Source organism: Pseudophryne corroboree, unplaced genomic scaffold (genome assembly GCF_028390025.1).
Source record: "Pseudophryne corroboree isolate aPseCor3 unplaced genomic scaffold, aPseCor3.hap2 scaffold_129, whole genome shotgun sequence".
Taxonomy (NCBI): Eukaryota; Metazoa; Chordata; class Amphibia; order Anura; family Myobatrachidae; genus Pseudophryne; species Pseudophryne corroboree.
In genome coordinates this window covers 801,456-818,508 of record NW_026967915.1, presented here as the reverse complement: position 1 = coordinate 818,508, position 17,053 = coordinate 801,456, and the positions used below count along the sequence as shown (strand labels likewise).

Genomic DNA, 17,053 nt, shown 5'->3' with positions numbered 1-17,053 from the left:
AGCAGTTTTGTTTACAGTTTTTTTTCCTTTTTCTTATGTCATTAGTCATTGATTATAATCTTCTACCTTAATATTTAATATGATATTACAAAGGATGGAAGAAAGAAAGAAAGAAAGAAAGAAAGAAAGAAAGAAAGAAAGAAAGAAAGAAAGAAAGAAAGAAAGAAAGAAAGAAAAAACACAAATATGATTGTAAATTTAAGTTGTCAGCACACATCTGCTTTGGTTCAAATGCACTGCATATCTTCCTTCAGTCAGCCAACAAAACAGCAATTGAAAAGATTAACACACTGTTGGTAAAGCAGTTGCATCAAATAGTTTTTTTGCAATAGAGCATGATAATCCATACTGACAGCTCTGGATAGTACCAGCACATTTCTTGCTGGACTTGGTAATGCAAAGAACACAGTAAACAGCTTCACTTTTTCTCAAAAATAAATAATTGACTATTAAAAACCTATCAGTCTTGATTGAGAAAGTCAGTAATCCCCAGTGGCCTAATGGATAAGGCACTGGCCTCCTAAGCCAGGGATTGTGGGTTCAAGTCCCATCTTTGGTGGAACTCATTAAAGCAGCTGTGTCATCACTAGAGTTGATACTTTATCCTTGCTTCAACTGTACAACAGTCTTGTAGTGTTTAGATTGCAAAAACATGACCACAGAAGCTAAAAATGACATTTATTATAACATTGTTGTGGGTTTTTTGTTTACTTTTCTATCACTGTGAAAAGCTTATTCAAGTGCCATCTGGCATGCATGATCCTTTGTTGCTCATCATTCATCACCAAAAATGATTTTCTTTTTAAATTCTTATGACTGTACTGATTGTATTGAATAAAATCCACATCTAGCATAACTGTTTTATGCTGCACAGTGCTCCAGTGGTGCAATTGGACAGCGTGTGGTACTTATAATACAGTATCTGTTGAGCAATGTCAAGGTTGTGAATTCAAGTCTCACCTGAAGCAGTTTTGTTTACAGTTTTTTTCCTTTTTCTTATGTCATTAGTCATTGATTATAATCTTCTACCTTAATATTTAATATGATATTACAAAGGATGGAAGAAAGAAAGAAAGAGAAAAAGAAAGAAAGAAAGAAAGAAAGAAAGAAAGAAAGAAAGAAAGAAAGAAAGAAAGAAAGAAAGAAAGAAAGAAAGAAAGAAAGAAAGAAAGAAAGAAAGAAAAAACACAAATATGATTGTAAATTTAAGTTGTCAGCACACATCTGCTTTGGTTCAAATGCACTGCATATTTCTTTCTTCAGTCAGCCAACAAAAAAGCAATTGAAAAGATTAACACACTGTTGGTAAAGCAGTTGCCTCAAATAGTTTTTTTGCAATAGAGCATGATAATCCATACTGACAGCTCTGGATAGTACCAGCACATTTCTTGCTGGACTTGGTAATGCAAAGAACACAGTAAACAGGTTAACTTTTTCTCAAAAATAAATAATTGACTATTAAAAACATATCAGTCTTGAATGAGAAAGTCAGTAAGCCCCAGTGGCCTAATGGATAAGGCACTGGCCTCCTAAGCCAGGGATTGTGGGTTCAAGTCCCATCTGGGGTGGAACTCATTAAAGCATCTGTGTCGTCACTAGAGTTGATATTTTATCCTTGCTTCAACTGTACAACAGTCTTGTAGTGTTTAGATTGCAAAAACATGACCACAGAAGCTAAAAATTACATTTATTATAACATTGTTGTGGTTTTTTTGTTTACTTTTCTATCACTGTGGAAAGCTTATTCAAGTGCCATCTGGCCTGCATGATCCTTTGTTGCTCATCATTCATCACCAAAAATGATTTTCTTTTTAAATTCTTATGACTGTACTGATTGTTTTGAATAAAATCCACATCTAGCATAACTGTTTTATGCTGCAAAGTGCTCCAGTGGTGCAATTGGACAGCGCGTGGTACTTATAAGACAGTATCTGTTGAGCAATGTCAATGTTGTGAATTCAAGTCTCACCTGAAGCAGTTTTGTTTACAGTTTTTTTCCTTTTTCTTATGTCATTAGTCATTGATTATAATCTTCTACCTTAATATTTAATATGATATTACAAAGGATGGAAGAAAGAAAGAAAGAAAGAAAGAAAGAAAGAAAGAAAGAAAGAAAGAAAGAAAGAAAGAAAGAAAGAAAGAAAGAAAGAAAGAAAGAAAGAAAAAACACAAATATGATTGTAAATTTAAGTTGTCAGCACACATCTGCTTTGGTTCAAATGCACTGCATATCTTCCTTCAGTCAGCCAACAAAACAGCAATTGAAAAGATTAACACACTGTTGGTAAAGCAGTTGCATCAAATAGTTTTTTTGCAATAGAGCATGATAATCCATACTGACAGCTCTGGATAGTACCAGCACATTTCTTGCTGGACTTGGTAATGCAAAGAACACAGTAAACAGGTTAACTTTTTCTCAAAAATAAATAATTGACTATTAAAAACATATCAGTCTTGAATGAGAAAGTCAGTAAGCCCCAGTGGCCTAATGGATAAGGCACTGGCCTCCTAAGCCAGGGATTGTGGGTTCAAGTCCCATCTGGGGTGGAACTCATTAAAGCAGCTGTGACGTCACTAGAGTTGATATTTTATCCTTGCTTCAACTGTACAACAGTCTTGTAGTGTTTAGATTGCAAAAACATGACCACAGAAGCTAAAAATTACATTTATTATAACATTGTTGTGGTTTTTTTGTTTACTTTTCTATCACTGTGGAAAGCTTATTCAAGTGCCATCTGGCCTGCATGATCCTTTGTTGCTCATCATTCATCACCAAAAATGATTTTCTTTTTAAATTCTTATGACTGTACTGATTGTATTGAATCAAATCCACATCTAGCATAACTGTTTTATGCTGCACAGTGCTCCAGTGGTGCAATTGGACAGCGCGTGGCACTTATAAGACAGTATCTGTTGAGCAATGTCAAGGTTGTGAATTCAAGTCTCACCTGAAGCAGTTTTGTTTACAGTTTTTTTTCTTTTTCTTATGTCATTAGTCATTGATTATAATCTTCTACCTTAATATTTAATATGATATTACAAAGGATGGAAGAAAGAAAGAAAGAAAGAAAGAAAGAAAGAAAGAAAGAAAGAAAGAAAGAAAGAAAGAAAGAAAGAAAGAAAGAAAGAAAGAAAAAACACAAATATGATTGTAAATTTAAGTTGTCAGCACACATCTGCTTTGGTTCAAATGCACTGCATATCTTCCTTCAGTCAGCCAACAAAACAGCAATTGAAAAGATTAACACACTGTTGGTAAAGCAGTTGCATCAAATAGTTTTTTTGCAATAGAGCATGATAATCCATACTGACAGCTCTGGATAGTACCAGCACATTTCTTGCTGGACTTGGTAATGCAAAGAACACAGTAAACAGCTTCACTTTTTCTCAAAAATAAATAATTGACTATTAAAAACATATCAGTCTTGAATGCGAAAGTCAGTAAGCCCCAGTGGCCTAATGGATAAGGCACTGGTCACCTAAGCCAGGGATTGTGGGTTCAAGTCCCATCTGGGGTGGAACTCATTAAAGCAGCTGTGTCATCACTAGAGTTGATACTTTATCCTTGCTTCAACTGTACAACAGTCTTGTAGTGTTTAGATTGCAAAAACATGACCACAGAAGCTAAAAATGACATTTATTATAACATTGTTGTGGGTTTTTTGTTTTCTTTTCTATCACTGTGAAAAGCTTATTCAAATGCCATCTGGCATGCATGATCCTTTGTTGCTCATCATTCATCACCAAAAATGATTTTCTTTTTAAATTCTTATGACTGTACTGATTGTATTGAATAAAATCCACATCTAGCATAACTGTTTTATGCTGCACAGTGCTCCAGTGGTGCAATTGGACAGCGCGTGGTACTTATAAGACAGTATCTGTTGAGCAATGTCAAGGTTGTGAATTCAAGTCTCACCTGAAGCAGTTTTGTTTACAGTTTTTTTCCTTTTTCTTATGTCATTAGTCATTGATTATAATCTTCTACCTTAATATTTAATATGATATTACAAAGGATGGAAGAAAGAAAGAAAGAAAGAAAGAAAGAAAGAAAGAAAGAAAGAAAGAAAGAAAGAAAGAAAGAAAAAACACAAATATGATTGTAAATTTAAGTTGTCAGCACACATCTGCTTTGGTTCAAATGCACTGCATATTTCTTTCTTCAGTCAGCCAACAAAACAGCAATTGAAAAGATTAACACACTGTTGGTAAAGCAGTTGCATCAAATAGTTTTTTTGCAATAGAGCATGATAATCCATACTGACAGCTCTGGATAGTACCAGCACATTTCTTGCTGGACTTGGTAATGCAAAGAACACAGTAAACAGCTTCACTTTTTCTCAAAAATAAATAATTGACTATTAAAAACCTATCAGTCTTGATTGAGAAAGTCAGTAAGCCCCAGTGGCCTAATGGATAAGGCACTGGCCTCCTAAGCCAGGGATTGTGGGTTCAAGTCCCATCTGGGGTGGAACTCATTAAAGCAGCTGTGTCATCACTAGAGTTGATACTTTATCCTTGCTTCAACTGTACAACAGTCTTGTAGTGTTTAGATTGCAAAAACATGACCACAGAAGCTAAAAATGATATTTATTATAACATTGTTGTGGGTTTTTTGTTTACTTTTCTATCACTGTGAAAAGCTTATTCAAGTGCCATCTGGCATGCATGATCCTTTGTTGCTCATCATTCATCACCAAAAATGATTTTCTTTTTAAATTCTTATGACTGTACTGATTGTATTGAATAAAATCCACATCTAGCATAACTGTTTTATGCTGCACAGTGCTCCAGTGGTGCAATTGGACAGCGTGTGGTACTTATAATACAGTATCTGTTGAGCAATGTCAAGGTTGTGAATTCAAGTCTCACCTGAAGCAGTTTTGTTTACAGTTTTTTTCCTTTTTCTTATGTCATTAGTCATTGATTATAATCTTCTACCTTAATATTTAATATGATATTACAAAGGATGGAAGAAAGAAAGAAAGAGAAAAAGAAAGAAAGAAAGAAAGAAAGAAAGAAAGAAAGAAAGAAAGAAAGAAAGAAAGAAAGAAAGAAAGAAAGAAAGAAAGAAAGAAAGAAAGAAAGAAAAAACACAAATATGATTGTAAATTTAAGTTGTCAGCACACATCTGCTTTGGTTCAAATGCACTGCATATTTCTTTCTTCAGTCAGCCAACAAAACAGCAATTGAAAAGATTAACACACTGTTGGTAAAGCAGTTGCCTCAAATAGTTTTTTTGCAATAGAGCATGATAATCCATACTGACAGCTCTGGATAGTACCAGCACATTTCTTGCTGGACTTGGTAATGCAAAGAACACAGTAAACAGCTTCACTTTTTCTCAAAAATAAATAATTGACTATTAAAAACATATCAGTCTTGAATGAGAAAGTCAGTAAGCCCCAGTGGCCTAATGGATAAGGCACTGGCCTCCTAAGCCAGGGATTGTGGGTTCAAGTCCCATCTGGGGTGGAACTCATTAAAGCAGCTGTGTCGTCACTAGAGTTGATATTTTATCCTTGCTTCAACTGTACAACAGTCTTGTAGTGTTTAGATTGCAAAAACATGACCACAGAAGCTAAAAATTACATTTATTATAACATTGTTGTGGTTTTTTTGTTTACTTTTCTATCACTGTGGAAAGCTTATTCAAGTACCATCTGGCCTGCATGATCCTTTGTTGCTCATCATTCATCACCAAAAATGATTTTCTTTTTAAATTCTTATGACTGTACTGATTGTTTTGAATAAAATCCACATCTAGCATAACTGTTTTATGCTGCAAAGTGCTCCAGTGGTGCAATTGGACAGCGCGTGGTACTTATAAGACAGTATCTGTTGAGCAATGTCAATGTTGTGAATTCAAGTCTCACCTGAAGCAGTTTTGTTTACAGTTTTTTTCCTTTTTCTTATGTCATTAGTCATTGATTATAATCTTCTACCTTAATATTTAATATGATATTACAAAGGATGGAAGAAAGAAAGAAAGAAAGAAAGAAAGAAAGAAAGAAAGAAAGAAAGAAAGAAAGAAAGAAAGAAAGAAAGAAAGAAAGAAAGAAAGAAAGAAAGAAAAAACACAAATATGATTGTAAATTTAAGTTGTCAGCACACATCTGCTTTGGTTCAAATGCACTGCATATCTTCCTTCAGTCAGCCAACAAAACAGCAATTGAAAAGATTAACACACTGTTGGTAAAGCAGTTGCATCAAATAGTTTTTTTGCAATAGAGCATGATAATCCATACTGACAGCTCTGGATAGTACCAGCACATTTCTTGCTGGACTTGGTAATGCAAAGAACACAGTAAACAGGTTAACTTTTTCTCAAAAATAAATAATTGACTATTAAAAACATATCAGTCTTGAATGAGAAAGTCAGTAAGCCCCAGTGGCCTAATGGATAAGGCACTGGCCTCCTAAGCCAGGGATTGTGGGATCAAGTCCCATCTGGGGTGGAACTCATTAAAGCAGCTGTGACGTCACTAGAGTTGATATTTTATCCTTGCTTCAACTGTACAACAGTCTTGTAGTGTTTAGATTGCAAAAACATGACCACAGAAGCTAAAAATGACATTTATTATAACATTGTTGTGGTTTTTTTGTTTACTTTTCTATCACTGTGGAAAGCTTATTCAAGTGCCATCTGGCCTGCATGATCCTTTGTTGCTCATCATTCATCACCAAAAATGATTTTCCTTTTTAAATTCTTATGACTGTACTGATTGTATTGAATCAAATCCACATCTAGCATAACTGTTTTATGCTGCACAGTGCTCCAGTGGTGCAATTGGACAGCGCGTGGTACTTATAAGACAGTATCTGTTGAGCAATGTCAAGGTTGTGAATTCAAGTCTCACCTGAAGCAGTTTTGTTTACAGTTTTTTTTCTTTTTCTTATGTCATTAGTCATTGATTATAATCTTCTACCTTAATATTTAATATGATATTACAAAGGATGGAAGAAAGAAAGAAAGAAAGAAAGAAAGAAAGAAAGAAAGAAAGAAAGAAAGAAAGAAAGAAAGAAAGAAAGAAAGAAAAAACACAAATATGATTGTAAATTTAAGTTGTCAGCACACATCTGCTTTGGTTCAAATGCACTGCATATCTTCCTTCAGTCAGCCAACAAAACAGCAATTGAAAAGATTAACACACTGTTGGTAAAGCAGTTGCATCAAATAGTTTTTTTGCAATAGAGCATGATAATCCATACTGACAGCTCTGGATAGTACCAGCACATTTCTTGCTGGACTTGGTAATGCAAAGAACACAGTAAACAGCTTCACTTTTTCTCAAAAATAAATAATTGACTATTAAAAACATATCAGTCTTGAATGCGAAAGTCAGTAAGCCCCAGTGGCCTAATGGATAAGGCACTGGTCACCTAAGCCAGGGTTTGTGGGTTCAAGTCCCATCTGGGGTGGAACTCATTAAAGCAGCTGTGTCATCACTAGAGTTGATACTTTATCCTTGCTTCAACTGTACAACAGTCTTGTAGTGTTTAGATTGCAAAAACATGACCACAGAAGCTAAAAATGACATTTATTATAACATTGTTGTGGGTTTTTTGTTTTCTTTTCTATCACTGTGAAAAGCTTATTCAAATGCCATCTGGCATGCATGATCCTTTGTTGCTCATCATTCATCACCAAAAATGATTTTCTTTTTAAATTCTTATGACTGTACTGATTGTATTGAATAAAATCCACATCTAGCATAACTGTTTTATGCTGCACAGTGCTCCAGTGGTGCAATTGGACAGCGCGTGGTACTTATAAGACAGTATCTGTTGAGCAATGTCAAGGTTGTGAATTCAAGTCTCACCTGAAGCAGTTTTGTTTACAGTTTTTTTCCTTTTTCTTATGTCATTAGTCATTGATTATAATCTTCTACCTTAATATTTAATATGATATTACAAAGGATGGAAGAAAGAAAGAAAGAAAGAAAGAAAGAAAGAAAGAAAAAACACAAATATGATTGTAAATTTAAGTTGTCAGCACACATCTGCTTTGGTTCAAATGCACTGCATATTTCTTTCTTCAGTCAGCCAACAAAACAGCAATTGAAAAGATTAACACACTGTTGGTAAAGCAGTTGCATCAAATAGTTTTTTTGCTATAGAGCATGATAATCCATACTGACAGCTCAGGATAGTACCAGCACATTTCTTGCTGGACTTGGTAATGCAAAGAACACAGTAAACAGGTTAACTTTTTCTCAAAAATAAATAATTGACTATTAAAAACCTATCAGTCTTGAATGAGAAAGTCAGTAAGCCCCAGTGGCCTAATGGATAAGGCACTGGCCTCCTAAGCCAGGGATTGTGGGTTCAAGTCCCATCTGGGGTGGAACTCATTAAAGCAGCTGTGTCGTCACTAGAGTTGATATTTTATCTTTGCTTCAACTGTACAACAGTCTTGTAGTGTTTAGATTGCAAAAACATGACCACAGAAGCTAAAAATTACATTTATTATAACATTGTTGTGGTTTTTTTGTTTACTTTTCTATCACTGTGGAAAGCTTATTCAAGTGCCATCTGGCCTGCATGATCCTTTGTTGCTCATCATTCATCACCAAAAATGATTTTCTTTTTAAATTCTTATGACTGTACTGATTGTATTGAATAAAATCCACATCTAGCATAACTGTTTTATGCTGCAAAGTGCTCCAGTGGTGCAATTGGACAGCGCGTGGTACTTATAAGACAGTATCTGTTGAGCAATGTCAATGTTGTGAATTCAAGTCTCACCTGAAGCAGTTTTGTTTACAGTTTTTTTCCTTTTTCTTATGTCATTAGTCATTGATTATAATCTTCTACCTTAATATTTAATATGATATTACAAAGGATGGAAGAAAGAAAGAAAGAAAGAAAGAAAGAAAGAAAGAAAGAAAGAAAGAAAGAAAGAAAGAAAGAAAGAAAGAAAGAAAAAACACAAATATGATTGTAAATTTAAGTTGTCAGCACACATCTGCTTTGGTTCAAATGCACTGCATATCTTCCTTCAGTCAGCCAACAAAACAGCAATTGAAAAGATTAACACACTGTTGGTAAAGCAGTTGCGTCAAATAGTTTTTTTGCAATAGAGCATGATAATCCATACTGACAGCTCTGGATAGTACCAGCACATTTCTTGCTGGACTTGGTAATGCAAAGAACACAGTAAACAGGTTAACTTTTTCTCAAAAATAAATAATTGACTATTAAAAACATATCAGTCTTGAATGAGAAAGTCAGTAAGCCCCAGTGGCCTAATGGATAAGGCACTGGCCTCCTAAGCCAGGGATTGTGGGTTCAAGTCCCATCTGGGGTGGAACTCATTAAAGCAGCTGTGTCGTCACTAGAGTTGATATTTTATCCTTGCTTCAACTGTACAACAGTCTTGTAGTGTTTAGATTGCAAAAACATGACCACAGAAGCTAAAAATTACATTTATTATAACATTGTTGTGGTTTTTTTGTTTACTTTTCTATCACTGTGGAAAGCTTATTCAAGTGCCATCTGGCCTGCATGATCCTTTGTTGCTCATCATTCATCACCAAAAATGATTTTCTTTTTAAATTCTTATGACTGTACTGATTGTATTGAATCAAATCCACATCTAGCATAACTGTTTTATGCTGCACAGTGCTCCAGTGGTGCAATTGGACAGCGCGTGGTACTTATAAGACAGTATCTGTTGAGCAATGTCAAGGTTGTGAATTCAAGTCTCACCTGAAGCAGTTTTGTTTACAGTTTTTTTTCTTTTTCTTATGTCATTAGTCATTGATTATAATCTTCTACCTTAATATTTAATATGATATTACAAAGGATGGAAGAAAGAAAGAAAGAAAGAAAGAAAGAAAGAAAGAAAGAAAGAAAGAAAGAAAGAAAGAAAGAAAGAAAGAAAGAAAGAAAGAAAGAAAGAAAGAAAAAACACAAATATGATTGTAAATTTAAGTTGTCAGCACACATCTGCTTTGGTTCAAATGCACTGCATATCTTCCTTCAGTCAGCCAACAAAACAGCAATTGAAAAGATTAACACACTGTTGGTAAAGCAGTTGCATCAAATAGTTTTTTTGCAATAGAGCATGATAATCCATACTGACAGCTCTGGATAGTACCAGCACATTTCTTGCTGGACTTGGTAATGCAAAGAACACAGTAAACAGCTTCACTTTTTCTCAAAAATAAATAATTGACTATTAAAAACATATCAGTCTTGAATGAAAAAGTCAGTAAGCCCCAGTGGCCTAATGGATAAGGCACTGGCCTCCTAAGCCATGGATTGTGGGTTCAAGTCCCATCTGGGGTGGAACTCATTAAAGCAGCTGTGTCATCACTAGAGTTGATACTTTATCCTTGCTTCAACTGTACAACAGTCTTGTAGTGTTTAGATTGCAAAAACATGACCACAGAAGCTAAAAATGACATTTATTATAACATTGTTGTGGGTTTTTTGTTTACTTTTCTATCACTGTGAAAAGCTTATTCAAATGCCATCTGGCATGCATGATCCTTTGTTGCTCATCATTCATCACCAAAAATGATTTTCTTTTTAAATTCTTATGACTGTACTGATTGTATTGAATAAAATCCACATCTAGCATAACTGTTTTATGCTGCACAGTGCTCCAGTGGTGCAATTGGACAGCGCGTGGTACTTATAAGACAGTATCTGTTGAGCAATGTCAAGGTTGTGAATTCAAGTCTCACCTGAAGCAGTTTTGTTTACAGTTTTTTTCCTTTTTCTTATGTCATTAGTCATTGATTATAATCTTCTACCTTAATATTTAATATGATATTACAAAGGATGGAAGAAAGAAAGAAAGAAAGAAAGAAAGAAAGAAAGAAAGAAAGAAAGAAAGAAAGAAAGAAAGAAAGAAAAAACACAAATATGATTGTAAATTTAAGTTGTCAGCACACATCTGCTTTGGTTCAAATGCACTGTATATCTTCCTTCAGTCAGCCAACAAAACAGCAATTGAAAAGATTAACACACTGTTGGTAAAGCAGTTGCATCAAATAGTTTTTTTGCAATAGAGCATGATAATCCATACTGACAGCTCTGGATAGTACCAGCACATTTCTTGCTGGACTTGGTAATGCAAAGAACACAGTAAACAGGTTAACTTTATCTCAAAAATAAATAATTGACTATTAAAAACATATCAGTCTTGAATGAGAAAATCAGTAAGCCCCAGTGGCCTAATGGATAAGGCACTGGCCTCCTAAGCTAGGGATTGTGGGTTCAAGTCCCATCTGGGGTGGAACTCATTAAAGCAGCTGTGTCGTCACTAGAGTTGATATTTTATCCTTGTTTCAACTGTACAACAGTCTTGTAGTGTTTAGATTGCAAAAACATGACCACAGAAGCTAAAAATTACATTTATTATAACATTGTTGTGGTTTTTTTGTTTACTTTTCTATCACTGTGGAAAGCTTATTCAAGTGCCATCTGGCCTGCATGATCCTTTGTTGCTCATCATTCATCACCAAAAATGATTTTCTTTTTAAATTCTTATGACTGTACTGATTGTATTGAATAAAATCCACATCTGGCATAACTGTTTTATGCTGCAAAGTGCTCCAGTGGTGCAATTGGACAGCGCGTGGTACTTATAAGACAGTATCTGTTGAGCAATGTCAATGTTGTGAATTCAAGTCTCACCTGAAGCAGTTTTGTTTACAGTTTTTTTCCTTTTTCTTATGTCATTAGTCATTGATTATAATCTTCTACCTTAATATTTAATATGATATTACAAAGGATGGAAGAAAGAAAGAAAGAAAGAAAGAAAGAAAGAAAGAAAGAAAGAAAGAAAGAAAGAAAGAAAGAAAGAAAGAAAGAAAGAAAGAAAGAAAGAAAGAAAAAACACAAATATGATTGTAAATTTAAGTTGTCAGCACACATCTGCTTTGGTTCAAATGCACTGCATATCTTCCTTCAGTCAGCCAACAAAACAGCAATTGAAAAGATTAACACACTGTTGGTAAAGCAGTTGCATCAAATAGTTTTTTTGCAATAGAGCATGATAATCCATACTGACAGCTCTGGATAGTACCAGCACATTTCTTGCTGGACTTGGTAATGCAAAGAACACAGTAAACAGGTTAACTTTTTCTCAAAAATAAATAATTGACTATTAAAAACATATCAGTCTTGAATGAGAAAGTCAGTAAGCCCCAGTGGCCTAATGGATAAGGCACTGGCCTCCTAAGCCAGGGATTGTGGGTTCAAGTCCCATCTGGGGTGGAACTCATTAAAGCAGCTGTGTCGTCACTAGAGTTGATATTTTATCCTTGCTTCAACTGTACAACAGTCTTGTAGTGTTTAGATTGCAAAAACATGACCACAGAAGCTAAAAATTACATTTATTATAACATTGTTGTGGTTTTTTTGTTTACTTTTCTATCACTGTGGAAAGCTTATTCAAGTGCCATCTGGCCTGCATGATCCTTTGTTGCTCATCATTCATCACCAAAAATGATTTTCTTTTTAAATTCTTATGACTGTACTGATTGTATTGAATAAAATCCACATCTAGCATAACTGTTTTATGCCGCAAAGTGCTCCAGTGGTGCAATTGGGCAGCGCGTGGTACTTATAAGACAGTATCTGTTGAGCAATGTCAATGTTGTGAATTCAAGTCTCACCTGAAGCAGTTTTGTTTACAGTTTTTTTTCCTTTTTCTTATGTCATTAGTCATTGATTATAATCTTCTACCTTAATATTTAATATGATATTACAAAGGATGGAAGAAAGAAAGAAAGAAAGAAAGAAAGAAAGAAAGAAAGAAAGAAAGAAAGAAAGAAAAAACACAAATATGATTGTAAATTTAAGTTGTCAGCACACATCTGCTTTGGTTCAAATGCACTGCATATCTTCCTTCAGTCAGCCAACAAAACAGCAATTGAAAAGATTAACACACTGTTGGTAAAGCAGTTGCATCAAATAGTTTTTTTGCAATAGAGCATGATAATCCATACTGACAGCTCTGGATAGTACCAGCACATTTCTTGCTGGACTTGGTAATGCAAAGAACACAGTAAACAGCTTCACTTTTTCTCAAAAATAAATAATTGACTATTAAAAACCTATCAGTCTTGAATGAGAAAGTCAGTAAGCCCCAGTGGCCTAATGGATAAGGCACTGGCCTCCTAAGCCAGGGATTGTGGGTTCAAGTCCCATCTGGGGTGGAACTCATTAAAGCAGCTGTGTCGTCACTAGAGTTGATACTTTATCCTTGTTTCAACTGTACAACAGTCTTGTAGTGTTTAGATTGCAAAAACATGACCACAGAAGCGAAAAATGACATTTATTATAACATTGTTGTGGGTTTTTTGTTTACTTTTCTATCACTGTGAAAAGCTTATTCAAGTGCCATCTGGCATGCATGATCCTTTGTTGCTCATCATTCATCACCAAAAATGATTTTCTTTTTAAATTCTTATGACTGTACTGATTGTATTGAATAAAATCCACATCTAGCATAACTGTTTTATGCTGCAAAGTGCTCCAGTGGTGCAATTGGACAGCGTGTGGTACTTATAAGACAGTATCTGTTGAGCAATGTCAAGGTTGTGAATTCAAGTCTCACCTGAAGCAGTTTTGTTTACAGTTTTTTTCCTTTTTCTTATGTCATTAGTCATTGATTATAATCTTCTACCTTAATATTTAATATGATATTACAAAGGATGGAAGAAAGAAAGAAAGAAAGAAAGAAAGAAAGAAAGAAAGAAAGAAAGAAAGAAAAAACACAAATATGATTGTAAATTTAAGTTGTCAGCACACATCTGCTTTGGTTCAAATGCACTGCATATCTTCCTTCAGTCAGCCAACAAAACAGCAATTGAAAAGATTAACACACTGTTGGTAAAGCAGTTGCATCAAATAGTTTTTTTGCAATAGAGCATGATAATCCATACTGACAGCTCTGGATAGTACCAGCACATTTCTTGCTGGACTTGGTAATGCAAAGAACACAGTAAACAGGTTAACTTTTTCTCAAAAATAAATAATTGACTATTAAAAACATATCAGTCTTGAATGAGAAAGTCAGTAAGCCCCAGTGGCCTAATGGATAAGGCACTGGCCTCCTAAGCCAGGGATTGTGGGTTCAAGTCCCATCTGGGGTGGAACTCATTAAAGCAGCTGTGTCGTCACTAGAGTTGATATTTTATCCTTGCTTCAACTGTACAACAGTCTTGTAGTGTTTAGATTGCAAAAACATGACCACAGAAGCTAAAAATTACATTTATTATAACATTGTTGTGGTTTTTTTGTTTACTTTTCTATCACTGTGGAAAGCTTATTCAAGTGCCATCTGGCCTGCATGATCCTTTGTTGCTCATCATTCATCACCAAAAATGATTTTCTTTTTAAATTCTTATGACTGTACTGATTGTATTGAATAAAATCCACATCTAGCATAACTGTTTTATGCCGCAAAGTGCTCCAGTGGTGCAATTGGGCAGCGCGTGGTACTTATAAGACAGTATCTGTTGAGCAATGTCAATGTTGTGAATTCAAGTCTCACCTGAAGCAGTTTTGTTTACAGTTTTTTTTCCTTTTTCTTATGTCATTAGTCATTGATTATAATCTTCTACCTTAATATTTAATATGATATTACAAAGGATGGAAGAAAGAAAGAAAGAAAGAAAGAAAGAAAGAAAGAAAGAAAGAAAAAACACAAATATGATTGTAAATTTAAGTTGTCAGCACACATCTGCTTTGGTTCAAATGCACTGCATATCTTCCTTCAGTCAGCCAACAAAACAGCAATTGAAAAGATTAACACACTGTTGGTAAAGCAGTTGCATCAAATAGTTTTTTTGCAATAGAGCATGATAATCCATACTGACAGCTCTGGATAGTACCAGCACATTTCTTGCTGGACTTGGTAATGCAAAGAACACAGTAAACAGCTTCACTTTTTCTCAAAAATAAATAATTGACTATTAAAAACCTATCAGTCTTGAATGAGAAAGTCAGTAAGCCCCAGTGGCCTAATGGATAAGGCACTGGCCTCCTAAGCCAGGGATTGTGGGTTCAAGTCCCATCTGGGGTGGAACTCATTAAAGCAGCTGTGTCGTCACTAGAGTTGATACTTTATCCTTGTTTCAACTGTACAACAGTCTTGTAGTGTTTAGATTGCAAAAACATGACCACAGAAGCGAAAAATGACATTTATTATAACATTGTTGTGGGTTTTTTGTTTACTTTTCTATCACTGTGAAAAGCTTATTCAAGTGCCATCTGGCATGCATGATCCTTTGTTGCTCATCATTCATCACCAAAAATGATTTTCTTTTTAAATTCTTATGACTGTACTGATTGTATTGAATAAAATCCACATCTAGCATAACTGTTTTATGCTGCAAAGTGCTCCAGTGGTGCAATTGGACAGCGTGTGGTACTTATAAGACAGTATCTGTTGAGCAATGTCAAGGTTGTGAATTCAAGTCTCACCTGAAGCAGTTTTGTTTACAGTTTTTTTCCTTTTTCTTATGTCATTAGTCATTGATTATAATCTTCTACCTTAATATTTAATATGATATTACAAAGGATGGAAGAAAGAAAGAAAGAAAGAAAGAAAGAAAGAAAGAAAGAAAGAAAGAAAGAAAGAAAGAAAGAAAGAAAAAACACAAATATGATTGTAAATTTAAGTTGTCAGCACACATCTGCTTTGGTTCAAATGCACTGCATATCTTCCTTCAGTCAGCCAACAAAACAGCAATTGAAAAGATTAACACACTGTTGGTAAAGCAGTTGCATCAAATAGTTTTTTTGCAATAGAGCATGATAATCCATACTGACAGCTCTGGATAGTACCAGCACATTTCTTGCTGGACTTGGTAATGCAAAGAACACAGTAAACAGCTTCACTTTTTCTCAAAAATAAATAATTGACTATTAAAAACATATCAGTCTTGAATGAGAAAGTCAGTAAGCCCCAGTGGCCTAATGGATAAGGCACTGGCCTCCTAAGCCAGGGATTGTGGGTTCAAGTCCCATCTGGGGTGGAACTCATTAAAGCAGCTGTGTTGTCACTAGAGTTGATACTTTATCCTTGCTTCAATTGTACAACAGTCTTGTAGTGTTCAGATTGCAAAAACATGACCACAGAAGCTAAAAATGACATTTATTATAACATTGTTGTGGGTTTTTTGTTTACTTTTCTATCACTGTGAAAAGCTTATTCAAGTGCCATCTGGCATGCATGATCCTTTGTTGCTCATCATTCATCACCAAAAATGATTTTCTTTTTAAATTCTTATGACTGTACTGATTGTATTGAATAAAATCCACATCTAGCATAACTGTTTTATGCTGCACGGTGCTCCAGTGGTGCAATTGGACAGCGCGTGGTACTTATAAGACATTATCTGTTGAGCAATGTCAAGGTTGTGAATTCAAGTCTCACCTGAAGCAGTTTTGTTTACAGTTTTTTTCCTTTTTCTTATGTCATTAGTCATTGATTATAATCTTCTACCTTAATATTTAATATGATATTACAAAGGATGGAAGAAAGAAAGAAAGAAAGAAAGAAAGAAAGAAAGAAAGAAAGAAAGAAAGAAAGAAAGAAAGAAAGAAAGAAAGAAAGAAAGAAAGAAAAAACACAAATATGATTGTGAATTTAAGTTGTCAGCACACATCTGCTTTGGTTCAAATGCACTGCATATCTTCCTTCAGTGAGCCAACAAAACAGCAATTGAAAAGATTAACACACTGTTGGTAAAGCAGTTGCATCAAATAGATTTTTTGCAATAGAGCATGATAATCCATACTGACAGCTCTGGATAGTACCAGCACATTTCTTGCTGGACTTGGTAATGCAAAGAACACAGTAAACAGCTTCACTTTTTCTCAAAAATAAATAATTGACTATTAAAAACCTATCAGTCTTGAATGAGAAAGTCAGTAAGCCCCAGTGGCCTAATGGATAAGGCACTGGCCTCCTAAGCCAGGGATTGTGGGTTCAAGTCCCATCTGGGGTGGAACTCATTAAAGCAGCTGTGTCGTCACTAGAGTTGATATTTTATCCTTGCTTCAACTGTACAACAGTCTTGTAGT

At 34.8% G+C, this 17,053-nt stretch overlaps 15 non-coding genes across 15 annotated transcripts; all 15 read left to right on the top strand.

Moving 5' to 3' along the window:
• The first annotated feature begins 1,495 nt into the window (after window positions 1-1,495).
• Window positions 1,496-1,568, top strand: TRNAR-CCU (transfer RNA arginine (anticodon CCU)). Its single transcript has one exon. It is a non-coding gene; the product is annotated as a tRNA-Arg (tRNA).
• Window positions 1,569-2,474: 906 nt separating this feature from the next.
• TRNAR-CCU (transfer RNA arginine (anticodon CCU)) lies at window positions 2,475-2,547 on the top strand. The gene has a single exon. It is a non-coding gene; the product is annotated as a tRNA-Arg (tRNA).
• Window positions 2,548-4,398: 1,851 nt separating this feature from the next.
• Window positions 4,399-4,471, top strand: TRNAR-CCU (transfer RNA arginine (anticodon CCU)). Its single transcript has one exon. It is a non-coding gene; the product is annotated as a tRNA-Arg (tRNA).
• A 932-nt stretch (window positions 4,472-5,403) lies between these two features.
• Window positions 5,404-5,476, top strand: TRNAR-CCU (transfer RNA arginine (anticodon CCU)). Its single transcript has one exon. It is a non-coding gene; the product is annotated as a tRNA-Arg (tRNA).
• Window positions 5,477-6,386: 910 nt separating this feature from the next.
• Window positions 6,387-6,459, top strand: TRNAR-CCU (transfer RNA arginine (anticodon CCU)). Its single transcript has one exon. It is a non-coding gene; the product is annotated as a tRNA-Arg (tRNA).
• Window positions 6,460-8,275: 1,816 nt separating this feature from the next.
• TRNAR-CCU (transfer RNA arginine (anticodon CCU)) lies at window positions 8,276-8,348 on the top strand. The gene has a single exon. It is a non-coding gene; the product is annotated as a tRNA-Arg (tRNA).
• Window positions 8,349-9,238: 890 nt separating this feature from the next.
• TRNAR-CCU (transfer RNA arginine (anticodon CCU)) lies at window positions 9,239-9,311 on the top strand. Its single transcript has one exon. It is a non-coding gene; the product is annotated as a tRNA-Arg (tRNA).
• A 910-nt stretch (window positions 9,312-10,221) lies between these two features.
• On the top strand, window positions 10,222-10,294 carry TRNAR-CCU (transfer RNA arginine (anticodon CCU)). Its single transcript has one exon. It is a non-coding gene; the product is annotated as a tRNA-Arg (tRNA).
• Window positions 10,295-11,176: 882 nt separating this feature from the next.
• TRNAR-CCU (transfer RNA arginine (anticodon CCU)) lies at window positions 11,177-11,249 on the top strand. Its single transcript has one exon. It is a non-coding gene; the product is annotated as a tRNA-Arg (tRNA).
• Window positions 11,250-12,159: 910 nt separating this feature from the next.
• On the top strand, window positions 12,160-12,232 carry TRNAR-CCU (transfer RNA arginine (anticodon CCU)). Its single transcript has one exon. It is a non-coding gene; the product is annotated as a tRNA-Arg (tRNA).
• Window positions 12,233-13,103: 871 nt separating this feature from the next.
• On the top strand, window positions 13,104-13,176 carry TRNAR-CCU (transfer RNA arginine (anticodon CCU)). Its single transcript has one exon. It is a non-coding gene; the product is annotated as a tRNA-Arg (tRNA).
• An 866-nt stretch (window positions 13,177-14,042) lies between these two features.
• Window positions 14,043-14,115, top strand: TRNAR-CCU (transfer RNA arginine (anticodon CCU)). The gene has a single exon. It is a non-coding gene; the product is annotated as a tRNA-Arg (tRNA).
• Window positions 14,116-14,974: 859 nt separating this feature from the next.
• On the top strand, window positions 14,975-15,047 carry TRNAR-CCU (transfer RNA arginine (anticodon CCU)). Its single transcript has one exon. It is a non-coding gene; the product is annotated as a tRNA-Arg (tRNA).
• An 882-nt stretch (window positions 15,048-15,929) lies between these two features.
• TRNAR-CCU (transfer RNA arginine (anticodon CCU)) lies at window positions 15,930-16,002 on the top strand. The gene has a single exon. It is a non-coding gene; the product is annotated as a tRNA-Arg (tRNA).
• Window positions 16,003-16,904: 902 nt separating this feature from the next.
• On the top strand, window positions 16,905-16,977 carry TRNAR-CCU (transfer RNA arginine (anticodon CCU)). Its single transcript has one exon. It is a non-coding gene; the product is annotated as a tRNA-Arg (tRNA).
• Window positions 16,978-17,053: the final 76 nt, after the last annotated feature.